At 41.2% G+C, this 27,934-nt stretch overlaps 1 long non-coding RNA gene and 1 pseudogene across 1 annotated transcript; one reads left to right on the forward strand and one right to left on the reverse strand.

The window, feature by feature from the left end:
• LOC138153746 (heat shock cognate 71 kDa protein pseudogene) overlaps positions 1 to 27,934 on the reverse strand; it is a 572,612-nt pseudogene that overhangs the window by 152,003 nt on the left and 392,675 nt on the right.
• Positions 21,450 to 23,662, forward strand: LOC138153792 (uncharacterized). The gene is made up of 2 exons (XR_011166453.1): positions 21,450 to 22,106; positions 22,287 to 23,662. It is a non-coding gene; the product is annotated as an uncharacterized lncRNA (long non-coding RNA).

Consider the following 27,934-nt stretch of genomic DNA (forward strand, 5'->3'; position numbering starts at 1 on the left):
CCGGGATACAAAATGTCAGGGGAGAGGTTTGGGAAGTCTACTGAGGTGAAATAGCCAGGGCAAAAATGGGCATATTCGATAGAATGGGAGATTTGAAGACCTGAGATTGGATCCTGCCTCTGGCACTCGACAGCTATGTGAGGCTGGGCCAGTCACTGAATCTCGCTATGTCTCAATTTCCTCATCTGTAAAATGAAGTAGTTGGACTTTGATGACATCTGAGGTTTTTTCTAGCTCTAAATATACAACCCTGTGATCCTATATGGGAAGAAAGAAGTTTATTTTATTGTTCTTATTTTGGAAGGGGAGATGGAGGACAGCAAAAACACTACTATTACTACTGCTACTACTACTACTGCTACTACTACTACTACTGCTACTACTACTGCTACTACTGCTACTACTACTACTGCTACTGCTACTACTACTACTTTAAGGTTTGCAAAGCACTTCACAAAAATCACATGGTTTTATTCTCACAACCAGGAGTGTTGGGCTCTATCATTGCCCCCGTTTTACAGATGAGAAAATAGAGAGAGGTTAAATGACTCACCATAGGCTCTCTATCCACTGCACCAACTAGTTGCTTCTATCAAGGACAAGGTTGAAAATATGCTAAAAAAAATAAATTTCTGAATGGATACTGGTTCAAGTTTTGATGTAATTGCTCAACGAATGCCTGAGGTAGTCTAATCTCTTTTGGGCCCTCCTCTGGTCATTGGGGAATTTTCCCTTATATCAAAGCTACATCTTTTTTCTACAAGTGCCATTCTTGCTATTGGTTTTTCAATCTGGGGCTAAGCAGGACAAATGTTGACCTTATTCCAATGAGCACATGACATTGTTCACCAGGAATGACAAGAGGACCCCACCTATGGCATAATGACAGGCTTTGCTGTGGACAGCTGATTAGCCACAGATTCAAAGGCACAGCAGAAATCCTGAGGGTGCATGGACTGAGCGTAATCAGAAAGAATTCTCAGCTTCAGAGGAGAGATTGTGTCCTTAACCACTGAAAGAAAACGTGTTAGTGCCCCAACTAGAGGGAAAAGAATGAAGGAAAAGAAGGGAAGAAAATAATGATTTATATAGAGCCCATTTATGCGCCAGGCGCTGTGCTAAGTGCATTACGAATATTATTCCATTTGGTCTTCACAACAACATAGAGATGTAGGTGCTACTATTATCCCCATTTTGCAGTTGAGAAAACTTAATTTTTTTTCATTAATTAATCAGCTATTTCCATAGTATTTATCCCCACCATCAATAACTTCTTTCACTGTATGCCGTTGACTGAAACTGAAGTGGCAACTTCTGGGTGAGGAGGGGGAGACGAGTCTGACCTCTCCCCTGACAAGAACATCAGAGGAAAAGGACAAATGGCAATGGTAAGAGGAGAAACAGTCTACATCCTCAGAGCACATTCAGCCCTTCCCTTAGGGATCCTCAAATGTGAAGGGATAGATGCAGATCCCTCACAAAAAAGGACTATGAAACTTAGGTTGGGAAAACACAAAAATAAGTGAAAATAAGTACAGGTTTAAGTCTGCCCTAGTTAGATCACATTTGGGTGGACGTGACTGGTACATAGTAAGCAAGTTACATGGTAAGGATAGTAAGTATAGTTAAAAACACTGATGAGCTAGACAGGGTCCAGAGAGGTGACCTAATCAGTCAGATGCTGATAATCTTACTCTAGGAGGATCAGTTAAAGAAAGAGGTTATTTAATGTGTAAAAGAGAAAATATATTTGGTTGGGGGTGAAGCACAAAGAATGAATAAATAATTGACAAGTCCTTTATTAAATGTGCCAAAAATTCTACTAAGTACCAAAGTGAAGACAGGACAGGCCCTGCCCTCAAGGGGAGCTTCCATTCAAATGAGAGAGAACTAATACATATAAAGAAGTGTTGTCCAGGCAGCTGCGTGTTTTGGTTTGGAAAGTTGCAAGGATGATGAGGGGAGCTGCAGGGTAGTAGACTAACACACCCTTTCCAGGATCAATGGCAATGCTGATTTAATTGCCGTTCCTGAAATGGCATAGGAAGGAGTATGCAGGGACAGGGTACATGTGAGGCAGCAAGGTGACTGGAGGGAAGACAGGGGTGGGGAGGGTGGCATAAAGTGAAACAAAGCCAGAGCAGACGTGCTAATGTAGTGGGCAAAACACGAACTTTTCACAAATCACAATCTGGAGGCTCTGCATGGGGACTTTTCAAATATGCTAAACTATCATAAATGTTTTCAAATATTTGAAAGACTATTTTATGGAAGAGGAATTTTTACCTGTTCTACTTATACCTAGACTGGAGAACTATGAGTAATAGGTAGAAATTGTGGAGAGGCAGGTTTAGGTTCAATACAAGGGAAAATTTACTAACAATTAGGATGATCCAAAAATGGAATGGGCTACTTTAGGAAAAGTAGCAAGTTGTCCATGAGTAGAGATCTTCCTGTGGAAGTTGGATGATCACCTCTTAGAGATACCAAAGCTATGTTTAGAAATAATTTTTAAAAAAGAAATTACTTTTTAGGGGGCAAAACCAATTTGGAGCAGGAAGGCGTCCAGTAGCTACAATAGCAGAGGACAGTTCAACTGTAGTTATAGTCAAAACATGAGAGGGAGTGGTCCACCCCAGAGAGTTCTGCCCCAATCACAGAGGGGTTGTGTGTGTTTTGGGAGGGCAGGAAGGGAAGCAGGCTTGGTAAAGTGACAGAAAGAAAGTCTGAAGTAGGTGAGAGAGTGGAATCATGTGCCATGATAAAGGCTAGTGGAGGATTCAAAGTACAGAGATAGGGGACCTCTTCAGGGAGTCTAGATGTCAGTACTCTGGATAAAAGTCCTGGTCATTTCAACTTAGTTATGGTTCTGGTACTGACCTCTCTGACTTTAAGTCCCAACTAAAATCCCACCTTCTATGAGAATTTTCTGCAATCCTTCTTAATTCCAGGGCTTTCCCTCTGCTAATTATTTCCTATTTATCCTGTATGTAGCTTACTTTCTCTCTCTCTCTCTCTCTCTCTCTCTCTCTTTCTATAAAATTTTTTTTTTTTTGCATTTTGTTTCCTTCATTAGAGCGTGAGCTCCTTGAAGGCAGGAACTATATATTTTTTGCCTTTTTTTGTATCTCCAGTGCTTAACACATTGCCTGGAACATAACAGGTGCTTAAAAAATATTTATTGATTGATTGGCAGATGCTAGAGAGGGAATTCTTGCTCAGATATGTATTGGATTAGAAAGCTTCTAAGGAATTAGAGTCATCTCAATTATCACGTATTTTTTGTTTACCATGCAGGTTACACATGGTCAACATTTCATCCAGGGTCATCTTCCCTATGCAGTCTAGCATTCTCATATGTCATACTCACACCACCCACACCACATGTATTCAGAGATTGTGAACTGATTCTAATAAAAGTTCAATAAAAGCACTCAATACACTGAAAAATGGGTTGAATTTGGATCTGAGTTCAAATTCTGACTCCACCACTTATTAGCAAGCCACTTATCTTTTCTGGGTCTCAGTGTCCTCAACTGTTATAAGGAAGGGTTTAACTAAATGACCTTTAAGGTCCTTTTGAGGTCTCAATCTATAATCTCATGATCTTCTACCAAAATAAACTTACTTAACATTCTAATTAAAAATGAATTTTTAAAATCATCTCCTAAGTTTCTTATTTGTTTCTTCATTATTTTTTATTATCTGTGTATTGTTTCAATCCATGAGTGTGGATGTTCAAAAATCATGTAATTTAGTCTAGGTAAGGGCTGGGCAGGATTCTGGAAGACAGAGAATCTGGAATTTGGAGGGATGGTGGTGGGAAGAAGTTAGGTTTGGACCTTCTGATGAGGTTATTTTGAACCAGTGGACTAGGTGAGTTAATGGGATGGTAGAGTGATATTGTGAGGTGGAGGGGTCGAAGAACTTGAATGTGAATCCAAGGACCTCAGAGGCAGCCCTCCCTCCAGTATGGTGTATGTAGTGGAGATTAGGGATGGGCCCCTCCTTTTCCAAGTATTCAAATTCCTGCCTTGATGGCATCTCCCCCTGAACTTGATGATGGAGAGATATGTGAGATATTGTCAATCACAGAGCCTTATGTGGGTGGAAAGTAGATTTCACAAGCCTAAGCTGTGTCTCACAAGTTAAGGGCAGAACCCAAGAGCAGGATAAAAGGGATGCTGGGGCAGAGAGTACCTCAGTCTACTTGCCTCCTGCAGTGACAGACTGAACTCTACTCCAAGAGCAGATCAGGTATGTCAATCCATCTGGGGTAGAGGATTGTACAGAACCAGGCTCAAGGGGAGAGGAAGGAAGGAAGTCGGGCCAGATGGGAGGGAAAAAGACAAGGATGTAGGTTGTAATGAGGGAGACAGAACTGATGGTCCTTTCTTTCTCTGATATTCTATGACTATAGGTAAAAAGGGCAATGGAGATGATTAGGAAGCAGAGGAACAACAGAGAGAAAGGCTGTAGACTGCCTCTGTTTGCTAGTAAAGTCCAATTATTTCCTGAAACCAGAGAGGCTTCCATCAACTCTCAGAGATGCAAAGTTTTTGCTATCACATTTTTGTGCAAGGGAATGAGAGTATAGCTTTGAAAATAGAACCATCCTCCTGGAAAGAGCTCTAGATAGTGTCAGAAGACCCGGGCTCAAAGTTCACCTCTTCAATTTACCAGCTGTGTGACCTTAAGCAAGTCACTCCAGTCTCTGGTCCTTAGTTTCTTTGTCTGTGAAATGGGGTGATTGAACTAGGTGATCATTCTAACGATGATTCTGTGACCTTTCCTGACCATGGAAATGTGACTCTTTTAGCTTTGGGGGAAGTTATATGGTCCAGTGTAATTAAGAGGCACTAGGCTGGATGGTCAATAGTAGTAAGTCTTATCTCTCTGTGTCCGTGGGCCAATCACCTGATTTCTTCAGGTTTCTGTTTTCTCATTTGTCCAAAGTGAGGGTAGAATTAAGATGATCTCTAAAGTCCTTTCAAGGTCTAATATTTGATTTTCTGACCGCACAGATCTCTGGAGAATGATTCCTGGTGAAAATATATTGTGGCAATGTTAATGTTTTTTTCATCCAAGAAAAGGTTGCAACTATTGGTTACCAGTTTGGACATTCCTAAAAAAAATTCCTTCTCATTTTCCCTTAGCTTACCTGAATTAATCTTTTAAAATCTTGAAAGATAAAAAAAAAAAAAAGAGGCAGTAAAGATTTGGGTCTGCATCTGCCCTGCATCTAGATGTTCCTAGGTACAAATCTATATAGAGGTACAAATATAGTATCCTCATTTGGCTTCCATGACCACAGAGAACACATTTGGATCCTAGGTCGTGTGTGTGTGTGTGTGCGCGCGCGCATGTGTGAGATACCGAGTGAACAAAGTTTTGTAAAGGGGAGGAGTTGGGAGTTGCCATAGAGGAGAGCACTGTACAGAAGTTTCCTGATCGTGAACAGAATAGAAAGGAAGATCAGACACTGGTGAGCCCAAGGGCTCAGGAATCACTGTTGCTAGTTTCCTCTGATCAGTTTCCATATTCTTGCTGCCCATCTTGGGTCCAGCACTAGACATTTGAATAAACTGTCAACCTCATGGGGTGTTTTGGGAAACCAAAGATGATTCCAATCTCCTGTTTGATTCTCTCTCAGGTTTACTGAGCTCTCCCAAAGATGTCCTGCCAGCAAAGCCAGCAGCAGTGCCAGCCCCCTCCCAAATGCCAGCCCCCTCCCAAATGCCAGACCCCTAAGTGCCCACCAAAGTGCCCTCCTAAGGCTCCGCCTGCCCCTTCCTGCTGCGGCTCCAGCTCTGGAGGATGCTGTGGTTCCAGCTGTGGGGGCGGAGGTGGTGGATGCTGCCTGGGTTCCCATCACAGGAGATCCCGAAGACGCCAGCGCCATAGCTCGGGATGCGGTGGCCATAGCAGTGACGCGAGCTGCTGCAGCAGCGGCCATAGCAGCGGGGGCGGGGGCTGCTGCAGCAGCGGCCATAGCAGCGGGGGCGGGGGCTGCTGCAGCCTCGGCCATAGCAGCGGCGGCGGGGGCTGCTGCAGCCTCGGCCATAGCAGCGGCGGCGGGGGCTGCTGCAGCAGCGGCAGTGGGAGCAGTCAGCAGTGCGGAAGTGGTGGAGGATGCTGTTGAACAGGTCCCCTCAGTCAACACCAACTATATGGGAGGAATCAAAAAAAGAGTGACCCTGCCCCCATCCTGCACCTTCTTCCCCTTCACTGCTTTCATGCCTCATTCCTTCCTTCCCGGAGCCTAAATTCCTGAGATTTTAGAAGCATCCACAATTGTTTCCTGGGGAATTTTTTCGCTGAAGTCCTGATTGACGCTTCATAGATATCTGCTTGACCTCACCCCGGCCCTATGGCCTCTCTTCTAACCTTCTAGAAGCATGTGGGGCAGGAGAGGAGATCCCAAAACACAAAATGTAACACTCTATTCAGTCTGATCTACAAGGTTCCTTGGTTGAGATGGAAAAATAAAATGAGTTGACTCAGAATCCTGTTTCTGATTGTTTTTTGTCCTCTTTTACCTTTGTCCTGCTCTTCTTCCCTGAGTTGATTTCTATGTCATCACTAAACTCACCCCATCTAGCCCAAAGCTATAAACTTGGAATTGAAAACCTGAACAAGTAACATTGGGAACTGGGAGACCACAACTCAATCTAACACACATTTAAGCATCTACTTAGTATTATGGAATGAGTACTGGATTTGAAGTCATAGGATCTGGATGCAAATCTTGACTCCACCACTTAATTCCTCTGTGACCTTGGACAAGGAACTCAGCCTCTCTGGATACCAATTTCTCAACTAATAAAATAAGACTGGGTTAAACTAGATTATCTCTCAGTTCACGTTTAACTCTAAATCTATATCATGAATTTCCCACCTCTACCTGTTCTATATAAGACTTTTTTTTTTTTAGGCAATCAGGGTTAAGTGATTTGCCCAGGGTCACATAGCTAGTAGGTGTCTGAGACTGGATTTGAACTCAGGTCCTCCTGACTCCAGAATCTGTGCTCTATCCACTGAGCCACCTAACTACCCCAATTTCACCAGTCATTTAAACATTTTTTTTGGATCCTGGCTCTGTCATGCAAGATGAATGAATGAATGAATGAATGAAAAATGTACTTATTAAGCACCTAACTTGTGCCAGGGCACTGTGTTAGGTGTTAGAGATAAAAATGAAAAATGAGACAATCCTTGCTTGGAAGAAATTTATGTATTAATGGGGGAGATAAGACATGTAGAGGACTGGTGGCCAGGCAAAGAAGTTTTGATCTGGGAAGACAGAGGGACAGTGAATGGCAGTGAGCAGTCAGTCAGTTATCTTATCCTTTCTAGAAATAATGGTTATATTGATCTGATTATTATTCCCAAAGGTAGAAAGTAAGGCAAAGAAGGAAGGCCTGCATGTATGATAGTGGGAAATAGCAAGATGTCCCAGGTTGAAATGGAAATATGGAATATCAGCTATCCTTCTGATCTTGATTGTCATATGCAAATTTTGATAAGGATGGCTTCTATGCCTTCACTAAAGTCATTGATAAAAATGTCGAACTGAATAGGGTAATTCATTACAAATTTTTAAATTCCAAATAGACATTGATCATTAGTTACTACAGGAAGAACCTTTTTTTTTCTTTTCCCTTTGTATCTGCTGCCCCTCCCCGATAAACCCTACTGTGCCCCATTTCCAGTCTAAGCTAGAGTGGGGACTTGGCTAAGAATGCCTTCAAAATACAGAGAGAAAACATACTACTATTATTCTCTCATCTCTCCTTAGGATTGGTGGAAACTACCTTCTATAGTTATTCTAGGAGCATTATGTTCACTGAAAATTTTGGGAGGATGGAATTTGGGAAAACTAAGCTGAAGGAAGCATCAAGGAGAGGTTGGGAGAGTAGAGAAAGCTGATAAGCTGTTGAGCAAACAAGTCAGTAAGCATTTATTAAACACTAAATTCTAGGCATTGTGCTAATTGTCTTTGTTGTTTCATTGTTGTAGTTTTCAGTCATGTCTGACTCTTCATGATCCTATTTTGGGGTTTTCTTGGCAAAGGAGTAGTTTGCTATTTCCTTTTCCAATTCATTTTTACAGATGAAGAAACTGAGACAAACAGGGTGAAGTGACTTGCCCAGGGCCACACAGTTATATTCTTCCTGATTCTAAGCCCAATACTCTATCCACTTCACCATCTAGTCGCTGATGTGCTAAAATGATAGGAACACAGAAAGACAGTCTCTGTTTTCAGAGAGATTACATTAAAATGAGGGAAAACAAATGAAAGGAAGTTGAAAAGTGGGAAGGGGGTGGTGTGGAGAAAGGCATAGTGGAGAAAGTACATATGAAAATATTATCTATCATCCCTATTTTACGGATGAGGAAACTGAGGCAGACTTACCTAGAGTCACATAGTGTCTCAGGCTGGATTAAGGTCTTCCTGATTCTAGGTCCTATCTGCTAGCCACTTTGCCATCTAGCTGCCTCTAAGTATAGATATTTGATTTAATTCTCTTTATTCTATTTTATTGTACTTCAATTCAACAAATCATTAGCATGTTCTATGTTAGTTATGAGTAAGAGGGAGGATACACAAGACATAACATTCAGTTGAGACTCAGTCACTGCCCTTGTGAAGTATAGAGTTTAGAAGGGAGGCATAACAGATACACAAATATCTAGACTATAAAATAATGCATAGGTGTATGATAGGCACTAACAATAATAACTAATTTTGTATTTTGTTTTATAAATGTTAAGGTTTATAAAATGATTTCCTTTGCAATAACCATGGGAAGAAGGTAATATTAGCCCTATTTTGCAAATGAGAAACTGAGTCACTGCAAGGTTGAGGACCTTGTCTAAGGTTCACCCTGCCAGGATTCAAATCTATAAAGTCCAAAAAGGGAAAGATGATTATTAATTAGGGTATTGACAAAGGATTCATGGAGGAAGTGGCATTTGAACTGGGATTCCAAGGATAGGTAGGATTTTGACAGACAGCGACAGAAAAGGAGGAGGGGTGGAAAGCATTCCCTGTACAGGGAACCCCATGAGTAAAGACTGGAGTCAGGGTATATAGGGAGCATTTCTGAAAAATTAAGTTATCTATTTTAGTTGGTGAATAACTACTAAGAATCTTGAAGCAAAGTCCAGGTGGTCTTTTTTAGGCATATTTTATTTTTTCCACTCAAAATTGTTTTCCCTCCCCCATTACATGTAAAGATAGCTTTCAACATTTATTTTTATAAGATTTTGAGCTCCAAAATTTTCTCCCTCCCTCCCTTCCCTTCCTCCTCCCCAAGACAGCAAGCAATCTGATATATGTTATACATGTACAATCATGTTTAACGTATTTCCACATTAGTCATGTTGTGAAAAAAGAATCAGAACAAAAGGAAAAACCACGAGAAAAAAAACAACAAAAAAATGAAAATAGTCTGCTTTGATCTGCATTCAGATTCCATAGTTCTTTCTCTGGATGTGGATGGCATTTTTCATCATGAGTCTCTTGGAACTGTCTTGAATTGTTGTATTGCTCAGAAGAGTTAAGTCTATGATTTAAAGTTGACATTTGCACAATGTTGCTGTTCCTGTGTACAGTTCCTCTTCTCTGGGCTTTGCTCATTTCACTCAGCATCAGTTTATGTAAGTCTTTCCAGGTTTGTCTGAAATCCACCTGCTCATCATTTCTTATAGCACAATAGTATTTCATTACATTCATATACCACAAATTCTTCAGCCTTTCCCCAACTGATGGGTATCCCCTCAATTTCCAATTCTTTGACATCACAAAAAGAGCTGCTACAAATATTTTTGTACATGAGGATCCTTTCCCCCTTTTTATGATCCCTTTGGGATACAGATCCAGTAGTGGTACTGTTGGATCAAATGATATGCATAGTTTTATAGCCCTTTAGGCATAGTTCCAAATTGCTCTCCAGAATGATTGGATCAGTTCACAACTCCACCAACAATGAATTAATGTTATAATTTTCCCATATGTTCTCCAACCTTTATAATTTTCCTTTTCTGTTATGTTAGCCAGTCTGATAGGTGTGAGGTGGTACAGCAGAGCTGTTTTAATTTGCATTTCTTTTAATCAATAGTGCCATTTAGTCCAGTTTACCTGAGCAAGAATCCCCTTTAAAATATGCCAGAAACATGAACTCAGGAGGATTTTAGGCATATTTTAAAAGGTATTCTTGCTCAGGTAAAATGAACTAAATGGCCTCTGAGGTTCTTCCCAAGTCTGAGATTCTGTGTCTAGCACATAACAGTCTCTCAGCAAATGCTTATTGGTTGATTGATTCTATTAGTCTGATTTTCAGGATCATCACTTGCCCTCTCTTTCTTCCATCTAGTAATGGGAAAAGTGCACCTATTCTTCAATACACCTAATCCCTCTCCCTGCTCCCCTGCAGTCACCCCACCCTGCTTCTTACTTTCTCTAGGACCTCTAAGAATTATGTATCTTCAACTTTTCTCTCTCCTCTGTTTTATCTGCCTACAAACATAGGCTCATTGGATTTATGTCTGGAAGAGACCTTTGAATTCATCTAGTCCAACTCCTTCATCTTACAGATGACAAAAATGAGTTCCAGAGGGCTTATGTGTCTTGTCTAGAGTTACATAGGTAGTTGGTGGCAGAACTGTGATGCTCACATCTACCAAATACTAGCATCTTCCTTGGCCCCTTTAGTTAGCATCCTATCCAGAGTCATACTGGCATATTTGGCACCCAGGGAAAGACACACAAAATGTGCCCTGGGCAAGCATTTCAAAACATATCTTCAAGTCAACTTTTTAACCTTGGATGAAATCAACAAAGTGAGGAAACATTCCATTTGGTAGCTTTCTACTTTAATTGATTATTAAACTAATTTAATTTAATTTGATTGATTATTAAACTAGGTACCAAGGTCAGTTTTTTCCTAATTGTTGGAAGAATGTGTTATCAATACTATTTAAATTTTAGTTCCCTAGGGAAGATCCCTGACCTCTCCAACCTAGTAACTACTCTAATCTTATATTTTTCTTCTCTTTAAAAAATGAAATAAAAATTGTGTATTTAGTACCTTTAATTCCTTATCATATATTTTGCCTCAGTCCTGATAATGCAATTATCATTTTGACTATTCTACCGAAATTCCTCTTTCAAAGGTGTCTAACCACACGTTCTCTAACTTCTTGATAGTTTTCTTATCTCTTCCCACCCCATTAAGGTGGACATACCCCTTTCTTCTGCCTTTATCTGTCTTTCTCTACACTCTTTTCCTTGACAATTTCATTGATTGTCAATACAGTAGGTGCTTAATAAATGTTTATTGCCTAATTGAATCTGGGGATCTACATTTGAATCCTAACTCTGCTACTTATAATTTGTGAAAATGAGAATACTTGTTACTGTCTACTACAAAGAGTTATTTTTGGAGAAAGAGTTTTAGTAAGTCTGAGTGCTATGTGAAAAATGAATTAATATTATCCCCATTTTACATATAAGGAAACTGAAGTTCATTTTTTATAAGGAACTTAGTTAATGTTAGTCACTAAGTAGTAAAAGAGCATCTCTAATTTAGGTCTTCTGGTGATCTTGTCTATACTAGAGAGGTAGAATAATGTAGTTGAAATAATGCTGGCAGGATAGACCTGTGTTCAAGTCTAACCTGTGAATTTTAGTTGTGTTCCTGTAGGTCAAATCACCTAACCTCAGACTGTAAACAAGAATGATACATGTAGTAACTACCTAATAAGGTCTGAAGGAGATAAATCACTTTGCAAACTTTCAAGCATTATATAAATACCAGGTATTGTTACTAGAGGTATTTAAGCAGCGGGGGACAGCTACTCTCTGAGAGACTAGAGAGGGCATGGGTATCCTGTCCTAAGGTGGGACAGAGAGGGGTACAAGGAAAATATTAAGAGGGGGAGGCTTGACTTACTCTCTTGGACAGGGTCAGGCTTTGTTAATGTAGTATTTCTATGCGAATTAAACAGTCTCAACGTTCATACGTTGTTTAATTTTACCTTATTGCCCTTAACCACTTAGTAAAATATTTTAATCCTAAACACTTTCTCTGTTGAATTAATGGTCTTCCTACTATCTGGCTAAAGAATAAGGAGGACTGGCCTGATGGTGGGGGGTGGGTGGAGAAAGGGTTTACATAAAGGGGTAAGAGAAGAGTTGGAGGAGAGGGAGAGGGACAAAAAGAGGGAAAGGGAGATAGAAACAGAGACAGAGAGACTGAGACACAGAGAGAGACAGATGGACAGAGGGAAGGAGGAGGGAAACAGAGACAGAGAGAGATGGAGGGAGGGAGAGGGTGGATTGGGGAGAGAAGGACTTACATACAAAGAATGTCTTGGTTTTGGGGCAGACTCTTCTTGGATTCCTAGGAAAAATTCCTTCCACTACTTTAGTACTAAATATGTCACCCTTCCCCACTCTGTCCATCACTATTCCTCTGGGATAGAGCTCCACCTGCTTGTTTGTCTGGGGTAATTCATCCTTCTGTTAACCCCATCAACACCTTGAAAACTGGTCCCTCTTTAGAATGATGCTCTGAGTACTTCCTACCCACCTGACTCTGACTCTGTCTCTCTCCGTCTCTCTTTCTCTCTGTCTCTTTCCCCTCCCCACTTCTATTTCTCTCACTTTGATTTCTCCCCTCTCTCCCTCTCCCAACACACACATGGCCTCAGGAGGAGTCTGGTCACACTTCCAGGAATCCAGACCACTACACATTAGAATACTTAAGACTTGAATCATGACTTCCCTGAAAGTGCAATCAAACCAGACCCCTGAATTCAGGTTTCCTTAAACTTTAAGTTAATTCCCTGTTTTTTTTTCCTTTTCTCTCCCCTCCCCTCATAATTCACCACCTACTAAAGGCCTCAGGCTGTGAAGAAGAGGGAAACAGTTCATTTAAAAATAAAAGAGGGCTCCATGCCTAGGGTTTAGTGATTTTCTGCCAATAAGAACTCCCCAGTTTCTGGTGAAACTGGGACAATGCATTTGTGCACCTTAGGCAAGGTTGGAACGTTGTTCCTTGCTGTGATTTACTGATTACTGTATACTTTGAGCCTTCCCTTGAGCACATTTCTACTTGATAGCTAAGTCTTTATGAAGAGGAGAATCCCCCCCCCCAAAATATGCATTTGTAAAAAAAAAAAAAAGGATTATTCCCAAATTCCTTGTTTCATGCCTCTTGCTCATTTGCTCTCAGTAGCTCTCAGTAGTTATCTACCTGCCTCAGATCAGGGCTTTGGCTCTTATTAGTCCACAATAAAGAAGGAATATCTCCTGACTCCAATCATTCCCTCTCTATTCCCTGCCTGCCCTCCCTGATCCATGCGGATAGCAGCAGCTCCTGTTAACAGCTGAATCATTACTATGCTTTATTAACTAGTAAATTAAAAAATATCTCTTTCTGTCTCTCTTTCTCTGTGTATATACCTATATGTATGTATGTATGTATGTATGTATGTATCTATAATTTATATTTCTCCTACTAGAATTTCCCTGAGATGGGGAAAATCTATGTGCTTCAGCAAAGTGAGCAAGGTCCTTGGGATGTCAAAATTGTATTGTTGACTTATTGTAAGTGTTATTAATTGATGGTTTGGATACAGTCTTGCCTGGAGGCTAGGAATGGACCAGATGACTTCTGGAGGTTCTTTCTTAGAAGGAGCATCATAGGAAGTGATGAGTTATGTTAAGAATTCCTTGTGTGTGAGAAGAAATTCATTTCCTGGATCCTCCCCCACAGTCAAGCCCTTTGGAACACACTTATGGTGAGCACAAGGCACACAGCAGTGCTCACAGGGATATAGCGGCTGACCTCCTCCACATCCCACCTCCCAAGAGTGTGATCTCTTATGCGGATGGCTTGTTGATGTCAATTCATCTCCAACTAATCAATTAATAAATATTCAGTGAACCCCTGGGGTTCACTATGTCACAACATAGTCCCTGCCTTCAGGGAGTTTGTGATCTAGTCAGAGAGATAAAATAATTTCACATAAAAAATAAATGTTACAAGATGATAATTGATATGCAACAAATGATTGGTTCAGACTAAATCAGAAGAGTCAGTGCAACATTATAGAAGGAACATGGGATTTTGAATCAGAGGTGCTAGGTTCAAGTCTTGCCATTGTCACTGTGTGTAAAGAACTTGAATATTCATTCATTCAACATTTATTGAGCACTATATGCCATCCTCTATGCTAGGCACCTGGCATACAAAGGCAAAGAAGTCCCTGCCCTCAAAGCGCTTACATTCTCTTGGGCAAGTCACATCTTCTCACTTTGGTTTCCTCATTTATAAAACAAGGAACATTTGAATTAGATGATCTCTAATGTCACTCCTGGTGCAGCTAGATAGCTACTGAACCTGGTATCAGGGAGACCTGAGTTCAAATCTGGCCTCAGATACTTACTAATTTTGTGACCTTGGCAAGTCACTTAACCTAGATTTGCCTTAATCCACTGGAGAAGGAAATGGCAAATCACTCCAGTATCTTTGGCAAGAAAACCCCATTATGGGGTCATGAAGAGTCAGACATGACTGAAAAACAACAGCAATGTCTCTTTTAGTTTTTGATTTATGATCTAATGATTCAGTGATCTTTTTCAGGTGTAACTCCTTTACCCCTGTGAGCCCATGTTGAGCTAGAATAATAAAGGCAAGACTCATAGGAGAGGGAAAATGTGCTGTAGACCTGGAGGGGTTGATTTCAGGAGGTAAAGATTCTTGGGAAAGGCATTCTAGGCCAAGAGCAAACAACTAATGGAAAAAAAAAACAAATAAACTTCTCCTTTCCCTTAACCATTCCCCCCCATCCCCCAAGAACAAAAGTGCAGAACGGAAAAGACATGGAGTAGACCGGTGTTTCTTAAGTGGAGGGTTCGTCTAGTGGAGTAGTAAGAGATAAGGCAAGATGATGTGGAGCTTTGAATGCCAGACTGAGAAATTCAGGCTTTGTCCTATAAGTAGTAAGGAATCATTCTGGGTTTTCAGCCTCTCAAGTGTGTTTTATTCCTGGGCACACAAGAGAAGCCTATCTGGTTCTACCTAGAGGTAGCAAAATATTCCTGAATTGGTCTCACTCCACCTTTGCAAGCTTATTTCATATTATTCCCCTTCATACACTCCATGTTTGGATAAACTCACCTACTTACTCTTCCCCATACCTGTCATTCCATCTCCCACCTGTGGTCCCTGGAATGTACTCCTTCTTCTCCTCTACCTCTTAGCACCTCAGCTCATGGGTCACTTCCTGTGGGAAAATTTTACCTTATTCGCTGCATGGTTAGTGCCCTTTCCTGAAATAATGATGTATTTGGTATATATGTGCTTGTGTGGATATTGATATGCATAAATGCATACACGTAATGAATTTATGTGTGAGATGTACACATATAATGAGTATATGTGTGAAATATATACATATGTATATATACATATACTGTGCTTGTGTGTATATCTTTGTATATAAATATATACATGACTGTATGCACTCATGTAATGAACATATGAGAAAGGTACATGTGTATTTATATACATGTATATAAATCTATGTATGTTCATGTATGTGTATGTTAAAGTACAATATGCATACATACATACACACATATATGTCTGTTTACAGGTTGTACTCCTCAGTAGAATATCAGGTCTTTGATGGCTGTATATATCTTCCTTTTTTTTTTTAAAGCATAGTGTCTTTGTACATAGTGATAAATGCTTTTTTATTTTCTTGGAGGCAGAGGGCAATTAGAAAGAGTTTGAAAGAGAGTGAAACGCATCGAGTGCTTATATAGCCAGGAGTTAGATTTGGGATGAGGAGGCAGCTAGGGGGCTCAGTGGATGGAGCACTGGGCCTGGAGTCAAGAAGACCTGAGTTCAAATCTGGACTCAGATACTTACTAATTTTGTGACCTTGGGCAAGTCACTTAACCTCTGTTTGCCTTAATCCCCTGGAGAAGGAAAGGGCAAACTACTCTTGTATCTTTCCCAAGAAAACCCCATAGTTAGTATGGTCCACAGGGTCATGAAGGGTTAGGTGTGAATGAATAGCAACAACAAACTTGAGATGAGTAGGGAGACAAAATTCTTTGATGGCCAAGGAAGGATTCCTTCATTCTACCCACGTCCATACTCTAATTCTGTACTTATTGGGACTCTTTTCTTTAAAGAACACTTACTCTTGATCTGTATTTCCTATTCCTCTTAGGTTCCTTCCAGCTCTCAGTCTGTGACTCTGTGTGATTCTTTGATATGGAGTAATTAACTGTCTGCTTCTTTATCAGTCTATTGCTTGGATTTCCTAAGCTTTGTGGCCTTGAGTAAGTCCTTTTGCCTTTCTGAGCCTCAGTTTCCTCATTTTAAAAATAGGGTCAATGACTCTTACCTTGACTGCTTCTCAGGTATGTCATAAGGTTACCTCTTTGTAAACCCTGAGGCACTATGTGAGCTATTAGATGACCTACCTTTCTATGGCTTATTTGTCCATATGAGTGGATCTGTCTGAGATTGCAAGCTTCTGTGGTCAAGGATTGATTCTACGCTGGCGCACCTCCTCTTAAGAATATAAAGTGAAAAAGCCAGATTTTAATCATATACATTGGGGGGCAGGGAGGCTGTTGAATGGAAGGGAAGGGTAATGGGGAGAGAATCTCCTCTTGATGGTAGCATTTGCACAGAGTTCTGGTACAAATCCAACTCCCTGTATTTAAAGCAGGACTCAGTTCACAAAGAGTTAATTTCTGTAGATCCTTTCAGGAACACACATACAGAGATGAATCATATGACAAGGTGTTTCTTACAATTGTTTTGGGTGAGGATGAGGATAAAAATGATGAAAGTGAATATGTGGTGTTACTTCAGAGTTTTCCCTAAATGGAAAAACAGTTTATGCTTAGTTTTCCTTCTATTACTTTCCCCATAAGCATTCACAAGCTGGGTTTAGGAGCACATCCATCAATCAGTCAATCAACAAGCATTTATTTAGCATCTGTGCTGGGTGCTAGAGATACAAAGTTGCTGTTTGACTTTTCTTTTGAAAGGGGACCAGTGGAAATAAAGAGATAAAATAGAAACAACTAACCCCCTCAAGGAGTTTACCTTCTATCTGGGCTGACTGGTCACAATTTAAGTAGATACAAAACTAATCCAAGATCTTGGTGCAAGAGGCACTAGGGTAGTAGTTGAGTGGGTGAATTCAAATCAAGAAAGGCTTCACGTAGGAGGTGGCATTCGGGTTTGAATGTGTTGCTAACCTGGGAAAGACATTGGCTGGATGGAAAACACCATGATGACATACTAAGGAGAGCAGCCTGTCAAGAAGGCCAGGTATCTGGAAATCAACTCCCTCGTTCCAATGTACAAATGAAAGCAACTGCCTTTCTCAACCCCACAGCTTGCAAAGAAAAAGCCTGAAGCCTTTTTTTAAAAGAATGCTAAGCAATGCAATGATCTAAGATAATTTTCTTTTTTAAAAGAATGCTAAGCAATTCAATGATCTAAGATAATTCCAAAAGACTCATGATGGGAAATGCTATTCACATCCAGAGAAAGAACCATGGAGTCCGAATGCAGATTGAAGTATACTATTTTCTCTTTTTTGTTGTTTTTTTTTTCTCATGGTTTTCCCCTTTTGTTCTGACTCTTCTTTCACAACATTACTAATGTAGAAATATATTTAATATGATCATACATGTATAGCCTATATCAGATTGCATGACATGTTGGTGAGGGGGGAGTGGAGGTGATGCGGTTTTGAGGGGTTAAGGGACCCCTCAAGGACCAGAGAGCAGGGCAGGGTTGTCTGGAATGAATTGATGCACTCAAGCAATCTTAAAGTCAAGTTGGCAAAGGTTTATTTTTACACTATTCAGTGGGCAAGAGTTCTTAAGGAGCTTGCAATTTTAACCTTAGTTAAAGTGTATATATGATAAACTATAGTAAAACATATGCCAGGTATTCCAATTAGGTGATTCAGGGAGGGATTAGGAAGTGGTTAAGGAGTGATCAGTTCTTAAAAGAACATGTACTATTAGTATCTATTGCGAAGGCGTTTTACCCAGATTTCACCAGGAAAAGTCCAGGGGAGGTGAGGTGGGGATTCTCACACAGAGCTGTGGTTTTTAGGTCTGCTGCTTCACCAAGTTAATTAGTGGTCAGGGCAGACTGAGGATTGCCTTGTCTACCACCAATCAATGCCTTGTTTGACAAAATAGATGTAGAGAGAATACATGTGTCTTAAGTCTAGGATACACATAATGAAAAGCCCAGGATGCACATAATGAGGTAGGAAGTTAGTATAGATAGTCCAATGCATACCAAATATCTTTATGAGACAGTACAAAGCCACTTCAAACTAATAATTCCTACAGACACAGTTTGTTACTATACCAGGGAGAGAGATAAATGTTTTGCTGTGGCCCACTCTTGAGTAATTGCTAGGCACAGTGGCCTTGGGCTGGGGGAAAACTTCCAGGGATAGTGTTTTGAGGCTAGAGAGAAATATGGTCTGAGAATTGGGGTCCCAGCACAGGCACCCAACCTCCCCATCAGAGGGAGAGGGGAAATTTAGAATCCAAAATCTTATAAAAGTGTTTGTTAAAAACATAAAATAAATAGATAAATAGTTGAAAGGGGGGGGGTGGAAAGAACGTTATGGGTCAGCCATGTGGCACAGTAGATAGAGCACCGGCCCTGGAGTCAGAAGGACCTTAGCTCAAATCTGACCTCTGACACTTGACATTTACTAGTTGTGTGACCCTGGGCAAGTCACTTAACCCCAATTACTTTGTCAAAAAAATAAAAAAGAATGCTGCCCCAATTTTAAACTTATCTGGCATGGATGTGACTATAGTCAAGACATATTTTGAAGGACAAGCCAAGAAGATGCTAGGATTAATGGAAAACTCAGAGAGCAGGGATTCTGAGAAATACAGGTAAAGAGAGTGCCTGTTCAAAGAGATGGCAGTAGGAGATGCAATGCTGCACGTGAGGGATAGCAAGAGTGCCAGTTTGGCTGGACCAAAGAGTCTATGAAGGGAAGTCATGGAGGAGAAACCTGGAGGAGTATGTTTGAGGCAGATTGTGAAAGGTTTGAGATGCCAGACTGAGGATTTGTATTTGTGTGGGATTGTAGAGGTAATAGGAAGCCATTAGAAATGAAACCTAGAAGAAATGGAGCCCGAGAGTGACATGGTCAGACTATTCTTTGGGACTTTGACACCCCTTTGGCAGCAGTCTGGAGGGTGACATGGAGATGGGAGGGACCCATAGTCCCTCCTGCCTTTATTTTTCCTGGGCCTTGGTTCCCTGGTTCCCAAATTGGCCCCTATCCCAACCCAACCTCACAGAAGGCAGGTCCTGGCCCCACCCTCCTCATTGCAGAAGCCCTGCCACACATTCATATGGGCATCTTCCTATGTCTGCAGCTATTGGTTGTGTGAGGCTGAGGAATTCATTTCTGGGAATGTCACAAGAGGACGTCCCATGGCAGGTGAGGCTTATGAAATATCTGAATAAATCATACACGCTGCTACCTGGCTTCTGGCCAACAACCCTTTGGAAGCCTCAAGGCTTTAAATAGAGGAACCTATAAAAGACTCCTATCCATCCAGATCTCAACAGGTTTCAACTCCTCTGCTCCAAGCTTTTTCCTGTACAACTGAGCAGGTAAGGAAAGATCTCTAGGCTTCCCTGATTTTCAGCTCAGCCTAAAGGACTCTGGGGAACAAGGCTGGTCTTTCCTTTGGTCCTGCCTGGACTGTAGTTAGATAAGAAGAAGAGGGGAAGGAGGAAAGATAGGAGGTGGGACTTTTCCTGTAGGGCACAGGAGAGAGCTCTCTGTAGGCGACAGAGAGTCATGAGAGTAGTAGAGACCACCAATGGCATTAATGATCCAGAATGGGCTAGGTTTGAGAAAGGGAATAGAAGCTGGTAAGTGTCTGACACCACATTTGAACTCAGGTCCTCCTGACTCCAGGGCCGGTGCTTTATCCACTGCACCACCTAGCTGCCCCTGTTATACATACACCCACTTGTTTTATATTTGAACTCATTTTATATATATGCATGTTTTAAATATATGTACATATATAAATGAGTTCAATCCAATCTATAAAACAATATGTACACATACATGTGTGTATATATGTATATATATGTCTATATGTCTACATACACATATTTTAAATATTTGAACTCAGTTTATATATGTACACATATATTAACATGTAAACTGATTTCAAATCCAGCCTATAAGAATGTGTGTATATATATGTATGGATATGTACGCACACAGAGAAATGTTTTTGTGGTCAATGGCTGAGGAAGAGGTGGGTTGTCAATATTCTCTCATTTGCTTGTTTTTTGCTGGCGGTGGTTTTAGAAGGGTGTTATTTTACTTGGTGAAGTTGGTCAGACCATGCCCGGAAAACCATGGGTTTGTCACGAGAGGATGAAGCAGTGAGTTTTTTAAGCTGGTTAAATGGGAACAACTCTGGAAATTGTAGTATTACCAAAACCTTGGCCATCAAGTCCCTAATCCCTGGGGACTGAGAATAGCTTCTTAATTTCTGTCCTGAATACCAAACCCCACCCTGCCCCAAACAAACAGTAAGTACAAAGACAGAAACAACGGAAATGGAGATAAAGCTAAAAGACCATAGAATCCGGGGCAGACATGATGCTCATTGTCCGGTCCCCTGGATTGAGATGAAGACATATTAAAAATGATAGATTATGAGTGGAAAATTGCATGTGCTCTCCACCAAAATGTCTATTTTTATCAAGTGCTACGAGCTCTGATTTTCGAACTTGGCTTCGAATCCCATCTGATCTTACTACTTGTGAGATCTTGGACAAGTCATGTAATAACTCTTGACCTCAGTTTCCATATCTGTAAAACAAGAGGGTTGTAGTAGATGGCCTCTCAGGTCCCACCCAGCTTTAGATCTATGGTCTTTTGAATGTTGTTGGTTTCATCTGCCCCCCCCCCCCATATCCTATGATCCTATGGAAGTGGGTAATTGGGAAATGATTGATGTGTCACACTAAAGTCTATCAATTAAAAACAATGTCCTGCCTGTTCATTTTGCAGAGTCTCCCATTGAGTGCCAAGGGACAGGAACCTATAGCTTTGACCATCTGCTCTGTTCTCTTCCAGGTCCGGTTCTTAAGCATTATTGATGTCTCAGCAACCGCAACAGCAACCCTTTCCCAAGAACCCCACTCCTTCCTGCCCAGCTCCTTGCCCAGCCCCTAGGTCTGGAGGTTGCTGTCTCATAAACTGGAAACCCAAGGCACAGAGTCCCTGCTGCAGGGGAAGTCAAGGGCAGCCCCCCAAGGCCACTCGGAGGAAGCCCCGATGCCTCCAAGGGGACACTTATTATCACTGCAAGGAGGAGGAATGCTAGGGGTCAGTGCACCTAAGTGGAGGGTCCCAAGTCACAGGTTGGGGAAGGGGTGTGTTGAACAGCAGTGGATAGTAGGGAATCTTCTACTGGCTCCTCTAGAGAGATTAGATGCTGATTTTTAAAAAGATGCCTGGAAGTCCTACCTGTTCCAGTAATGAAGCCACCTTTATTGTAAGGACCTTGATAGGGAGAACTGAATAAATAAGAGTAATTGACTTTTTCTTCTTCATCCTCCAGCTAAATAACAATAAAATTTCTCTGTTATGAATGCATTGGCTTCCAGGGGATCCTTGTGGTCTTCATTCTTATACTGTATCTCTAGTCACATCTATTCCATGTGATTGCGTTTTCCTGAGGAAATCAGACATGTTTTTAAGAAGTAGTTAATATGTGGGCTCATAGGATTTAAAAAGCAGAGGTAGCCTTCTCATTCATCTTTCTAATCTCCTCATTTTACAGGTGATGAAATGGAAGTCAGAAAGTCCCCATGGCACAGAGTCAGAGGTTTTTGGATGTTTGTGGTTCATTCTTTTTCAGTCATGTCTGACTCTCTTCGTGACCTCATTTGTGATTTTCTTGGCAAAGATACTGGAGTTGTTTGTCATTTTCTTCTCCAGCTCATTTGACAGATGAGAAAACTGAGGCAATCAAGGTGAAGTGACTTGCCCAGGGTCACACAGCTAGTGTGGATAGATTTGAATGTAGGTCTTCCTGACTCCAGGCCCAGTGCTACCCATTGTATCATCTAGCTACCCTAACTCTGTCTCAGGAGTCAGAGGATCTAAGTTCAAATTCTGACTTTCCACTTTCTACCTGTGCAACCTAGGGCAAGTCATTTAACCTCTGGGGGTCTTAGTTTCCGAATCTGTAAAATGAGGCGGTTGTTTTAAATGGCCTTTGAGACACCCTCTGGCTCTAGGTCTATGACATACAGCTAGGCACATAAGGTCACACAGGCAACAACCAGCAGATTTGAACCCAAGTTTTCTGACCTGAATCCAGGACTTAAGACTACTCAGCTAGAAATCACATCCAGTTAGGGAGTACTGTGAGGTTTACAAAGCATTTTCCTTTCAGCAATAACCATGGTGTTGTTTTATATCGAGAGAGGTGCTCCCTCTACTGTCACAGATGGGAAATCCTCCTCTTCTACCTGGTGATTAGCCTCTCCAAACCCCGGCTCTTGGGTGTCAGCCATATGCCTACGAGATAGGACCATAGGTTTAGAGCTGGAAGGGAAGAGCTTATGTAGACTTTGTCTCTGTTCAGTCATCTCTGAATCTTCATGACCACATCTGGGGTTTTCTTGGCAAAGATACTGGAGTAGTTTGCCTTTTGCTTCTTCAGAGGATTAGGTAAATGGAGGCTAAGTGAGTTGCCCAGGGTCACACAGCTAGTCTGGAACTGGATTTGAACTCAGGTCTTCCTGACTCTAAGACCAAATGATTTATCTACTGTGCCACATGGCTGCCCTGGCTTTCTTTACATCCCAGTTAAAATCTCACCTTCCACCTTAATATTAGTAGTGCCTTCCCTCTGTTGATTATCTCCAATTTATTCTGTGTAACTCTTGTTTGGGCAGCTAGGTGGTGTAGTGTATAGAGAGCTGGGGCTGGAGTCAGGAAGATGAGTCTTCCATTTCCTTTCCTACCTCATTTGACAGATGAGGAAAATGAGGTCAGACTGGTCCCAAACACATAAAAATTGTGTGATCCTGGGCAAGTCACTTAACCCAGTTTACCTCAGTTTCTCTGCCAAGAAAACCCCAAATGGGGTCACGGACAGATGGACAAAACTGAAATGATTGAATAACAACAATAGCAAACTCTTGTTATGTTCACAGATATTTGCCCATCATCTCCCACATTAGATTGTAGATGCTCCCTTGAGAGTAGGGAATGTCTTTTGTATTCTTTGTATTCCCAAGGCTTAGCACAGTACCTGGAACACGGTCCATGCTTAATAACTATTCATTGATTGATCGACTCTCTGAGGACCAAAACTTCTATGTTCTGAGAGTCTCATTGCCAGAGGGTCAGCCGCCATTTTATGGTTTTTTTTTTTGACTGAATCCACTTATGAAACAAAGAAATGGAAGGATTATTATTTGTACTGAGGGATGGAGTACCTGAATGTCTGAAATCATCGATCTTTTAGACTACTGAATTTTAAGAAGTACCCAGAATAAAGGAACTGATAGTATCTGGACTCTGTGATGATCAGACCATATCTTCACATTCTTTTCAGTATGGGACACAGCTCAAGAGGGGCATGGACATATTGAGGCTTAACCAGGATGGCAAGGAGAATGAGGAGGTCTGAAATCACACCCCAATACAAATGATTGAAAGAATTGGGATATCTAGCCTAGAAGAGAATTTCAGGACCATAACTTTAAAGCTAAAAGAGATGTCAGAGATCACACAGTTTATTTTATAGATAAGGGAGCTAGAGTTTAGGGAGATTAAATGCCTGGAATCTTGGAAGGGACATGATAACTATCCTCAAATATTCAAAGGGCTGTCACATGGGAAAGGGTGTAGTAGACTTATCTACCATGAGGACCAATGGGTGGCAACTACAGGAAGTCAGATTTAGACTGGATATAAGGAAGAGCTTCTTAATAATTATTGCTGTCCAAAAATGGAATGGGGTGACTCATGAAGCAGTGAGCTCTGTCACTGGAAATATTCAAGTACAGGCTGAATGGCAATCTGTCAGGAATGCTACCATGTGGTTCCTCTAGAGATTAGGAGGTTGGACTAGAAGAATTTCATTTTTTTCCAGTTTTAAGATTTTATGAGTCTAAGGTTTGACAGATCTATGATGCTGATATCTGATAAGTCAGATTCCATGATCCTGGGTCTGTTGATTATTCTGTGATTTTATGACAAAGATACCATGATTCTAATAACTTTGCTTCTAAGATTACAGTATAGTTCCTGGGGATTATAGCAACAGATAGTTTTGAGTGTGGGTGGATACCTTTATCTTGTTCTTGAAGTGTTGACCAGGCAAGATCCTATATCTCCAAATCAACCCCAATGTCTGCTGTTCTAGTCATTATGTCTTTATTCTTTTGCTTCTTGAAGGCTTTTCCATCATTCTTTCTTTGGTGATCACTAGTCTTGGAATTGCCTAGATTACTATTCTGCTTTTAGCCATGAGCTTTTTGGCATGTTTATGTTGAGTCTTCCCAACTACATTATAAGTTTTTCACCAGCGGGGGCTATATCTTATACTTTCCCTCTCTTTGGATCACAGGGTCATAGATTTAGATCTGGAAGGGACCTTAGAGGACACTAATCTCATTTTTTCAGATGAGGAAACCGAGACCCAAAGAGTCATCTGTCTAGAGTTCCTTGAGGCCGAAGGTTCCTCACCCCTGCTAAGCAACAGTCCACGGCAGATTTGAATCCAGATTTTCTCATTTCCAAGTCCAGTGCTCTATCCACTATACCATGCTAACTCTGCTTCTCATCTCCCAGAGAACCTAGGACAGTCTCTTGCACAGAGAAAGCAATAAAAATTTATGGATTAGTTGAATGATTCTAGTCCACAGGGAGGTATTTTTCCTTAAGCACTTAGCAGCTAACATTTCCACTTACCAGTGAACATAGAAGCAAAGGAATCTGAAGAGGTGGGAGAACACAGAGCCAAACTTTGCTTACCACCTAGTTTAACTAAGGACTCTCCCTTGTTCACAGCATAGCACATAAGATAAGACAAGGTGGCCAAGATTGGAAATCATGGAATTTGTCATAAAATGCCTCCACAGAATGGAGTTCAGGAATTAGATTGTAAGCCTGGGCCAAGAAGATTGTGGGGTCAGAAGGATTGGGACTATAGCCAGGCTTAGCACAGGGACTTTATCTACACTTACTTCATCTTTGGGGAAGCTAGGTGGCACAGTGGACAGAGTCCTGAGCCTGGTGTCAGGGAAACTTAAGTCTGAGATTTCTAGCTATGACTATTTACTATTGGAAGGAATGGTGAACTGACCCTGAATGCTCTCGGGAGAACTTCAGGCTGGAAAGACTCTCTCCTTACCATCCTGACTCACAGTCTAGGAACCATGGCAGTTCTGTCCCTTCCTGCCCTCCTCTACCCTGAAGAAACAGAAAGGCGAAACTCCAGCATTTTCTGGGGAGACCAACTCCAGGGGGCACTAAGACCTTTGTCTTGTTCTCCTGGTTGCTACTCTAGGGGTAGAGGGCCTAATATGAAATACTTTGGGGAAGCTAGGGGACACAGGGGATAAAAATGCTGGGCTTGGAGTCAGGAAGACCTGAGTTCAAATCTGACCTCAGGCACTTATTAGCTGTGTGACCCTGGGCAAGTCATTTAACCTTTGTTTGTCTCAGTTTCGTCATCTGTAAAATGGAGATAATAATAGCAGTGGCCTCCCAGAGTTGTTGTGAGGAACAGATGAGATAACATTTGTAAAACACTTAGTGTGGTGCCTGGCACATAGTAAGTACTATATAAATATTACTTGTTGTTATTAGAGTCAAGTACCTCGCAAATCTCAGGACCATGATAAAAAGTCAAGACTCTTAATTCTAGGTCTAGAGATCTTACCACAATATTACTTCTTCTTATACATAGTATTTTTGTCCCTGGTATGCCTATGCAAACCTATGGTTGTCTTCCAGTCACCTGATACTGCAAAGCACTGAACACAAATATGGATGCATTCCTAATCATAATCATCCCAAGATCACCACCCAGAGCCCTCATTAATTGGATTGGTTACCATATTTACACAAACCTGGTCCCTGCCCACTGGAGACCTTCAAACTGCTCACACATGGCTATACTTGTGACCAAGGCCTCTAGGGCTATAGAAGAGAGAGTATGAAGCTAGTCAATCAGCACGGACTGGGTGAGTCTGTGGCCATGCACTCATTAGCCCAAGACTTTTACCAGCCAAGCTAACTGGCCACAGAGGATATAAAAACCTAGACCAATGTTATGAACAGAGACTTATGGAAACTTAATATTCCCTCCATGTTTTCCTCCCTCCCTTTTTTCCCTCCTTCCTCTCTTCTTCCTTTCCTCTTTCCTTCTCTCCCTTCTTTACTTCCTCCTTCCCTTCCTTTTTTCTTCTTCCCTCCCTTCTTTCCTTTCTCCCTCCTTCCCTTCTTTTCTCTCTCCCTCCTTTCCTTCCTCCCTTCCTTTCTTTGTTCTCCTTCCCTCCCTCCCTTCCTTCCTGCAGTTGACTGTCCTAGGTCCATAGTAAGCACTTATTAAATGTCTATGGAATTGAATTAACCATGTGGATCCTAGACTAAGTTATGCTCTCCCCCCTTCTCTGGTGAAACTCTTGAAGAGAGAATCATTCTGGGACTTGGTCAGAGAGGTGGAAGGAAGGTCCATGTTTGCCCTTCTCTCACCAGTGCTCTGAATAATAACCTAGGAATTAATTTGATAAGAATCTCATCAACACCATCAGTGGGCCTGTTGGCACTCCACCCTTCTATTAAAGATACACCTAGGGAGGCAAAAATGTGGAGCATCTTTTCACCAGGTGACCAGGCAGAAGGAATGATGAAAGCCCCTGAAGACAAGGAAAGAAATTGGAAGTCATGGTGAATAGGAATGTAATAGGCTTGGAAGGCTGGGTTTTGTCCACAGGAAGAGCCATCACTTCCCACTGGGGTAGCTAGGTGTCTATGTAGTATAGGATTTGGGGCAGCTAGGTGGCACCATAGTGCACAGAGTGGCAGACCTGGAGTCAGGAAAATGCATCTTTCTGAGTTCAAATCTGGCCTCAGACATTTCCTAGCTGTGTGATCCTGGACAACCTGCTTGTTTAAACCCTGCTTGCCTCAGTCTTTTCATCTATAAAATGAGATGGAAAAGGAAATGGCAAACCACTCCAGCATCTTTGCCAAGAAAACCCCAAAAGGGGCGATGAAAAGGTAAATGTGACTGCAATGACTGAGCAACAAATATAGGATTTGGTATAGGAGGATGTGGGTTCAAATCACCCTCTGTCATTTGCTATTGACCAATCAATAAGCATTTATTAATTAATCACTTACAGTGTATTAGGCACAATGTTAGGCTTTGGGGCTACAAAGACAGGGAATAAAGCAATCACTACCCTCCAGAGTTTATTGTTGTTTTTTTTTTTATCATTTTTATTTATTTATTTTAAATATTCCTTTTAAATTTTGAGTTCCAACTTCTCTCTCTCCCTCTCATCCCTTCTCACACCCAGTGAGATGGCAAGCAATGTTATTTTCGTTATATATGTGAAATCATGTAAACATATTTTCATATTAGTCACATTTTTTAAAAAAGCAAGAAAAATAAAGAAAATGAAAAATTGCTCATCAATTTTCACTCAGAGTTCATTAGTTCTCTCTCTGGAGGTGGATAGCATTTTTTTATGAGTTACATGGAATTGTCTTGGATCATTGTATTAATCAGAGTAGTTTGATCTTTCACAGTTGATCATTACAACACTGCTGT

This window comes from Petaurus breviceps, unplaced genomic scaffold (assembly GCF_028583685.1).
Source record: "Petaurus breviceps papuanus isolate PSGF00001 unplaced genomic scaffold, PetGlider_PUasm1.0 91023, whole genome shotgun sequence".
Lineage (NCBI taxonomy): Eukaryota > Metazoa > Chordata > Mammalia > Diprotodontia > Petauridae > Petaurus > Petaurus breviceps.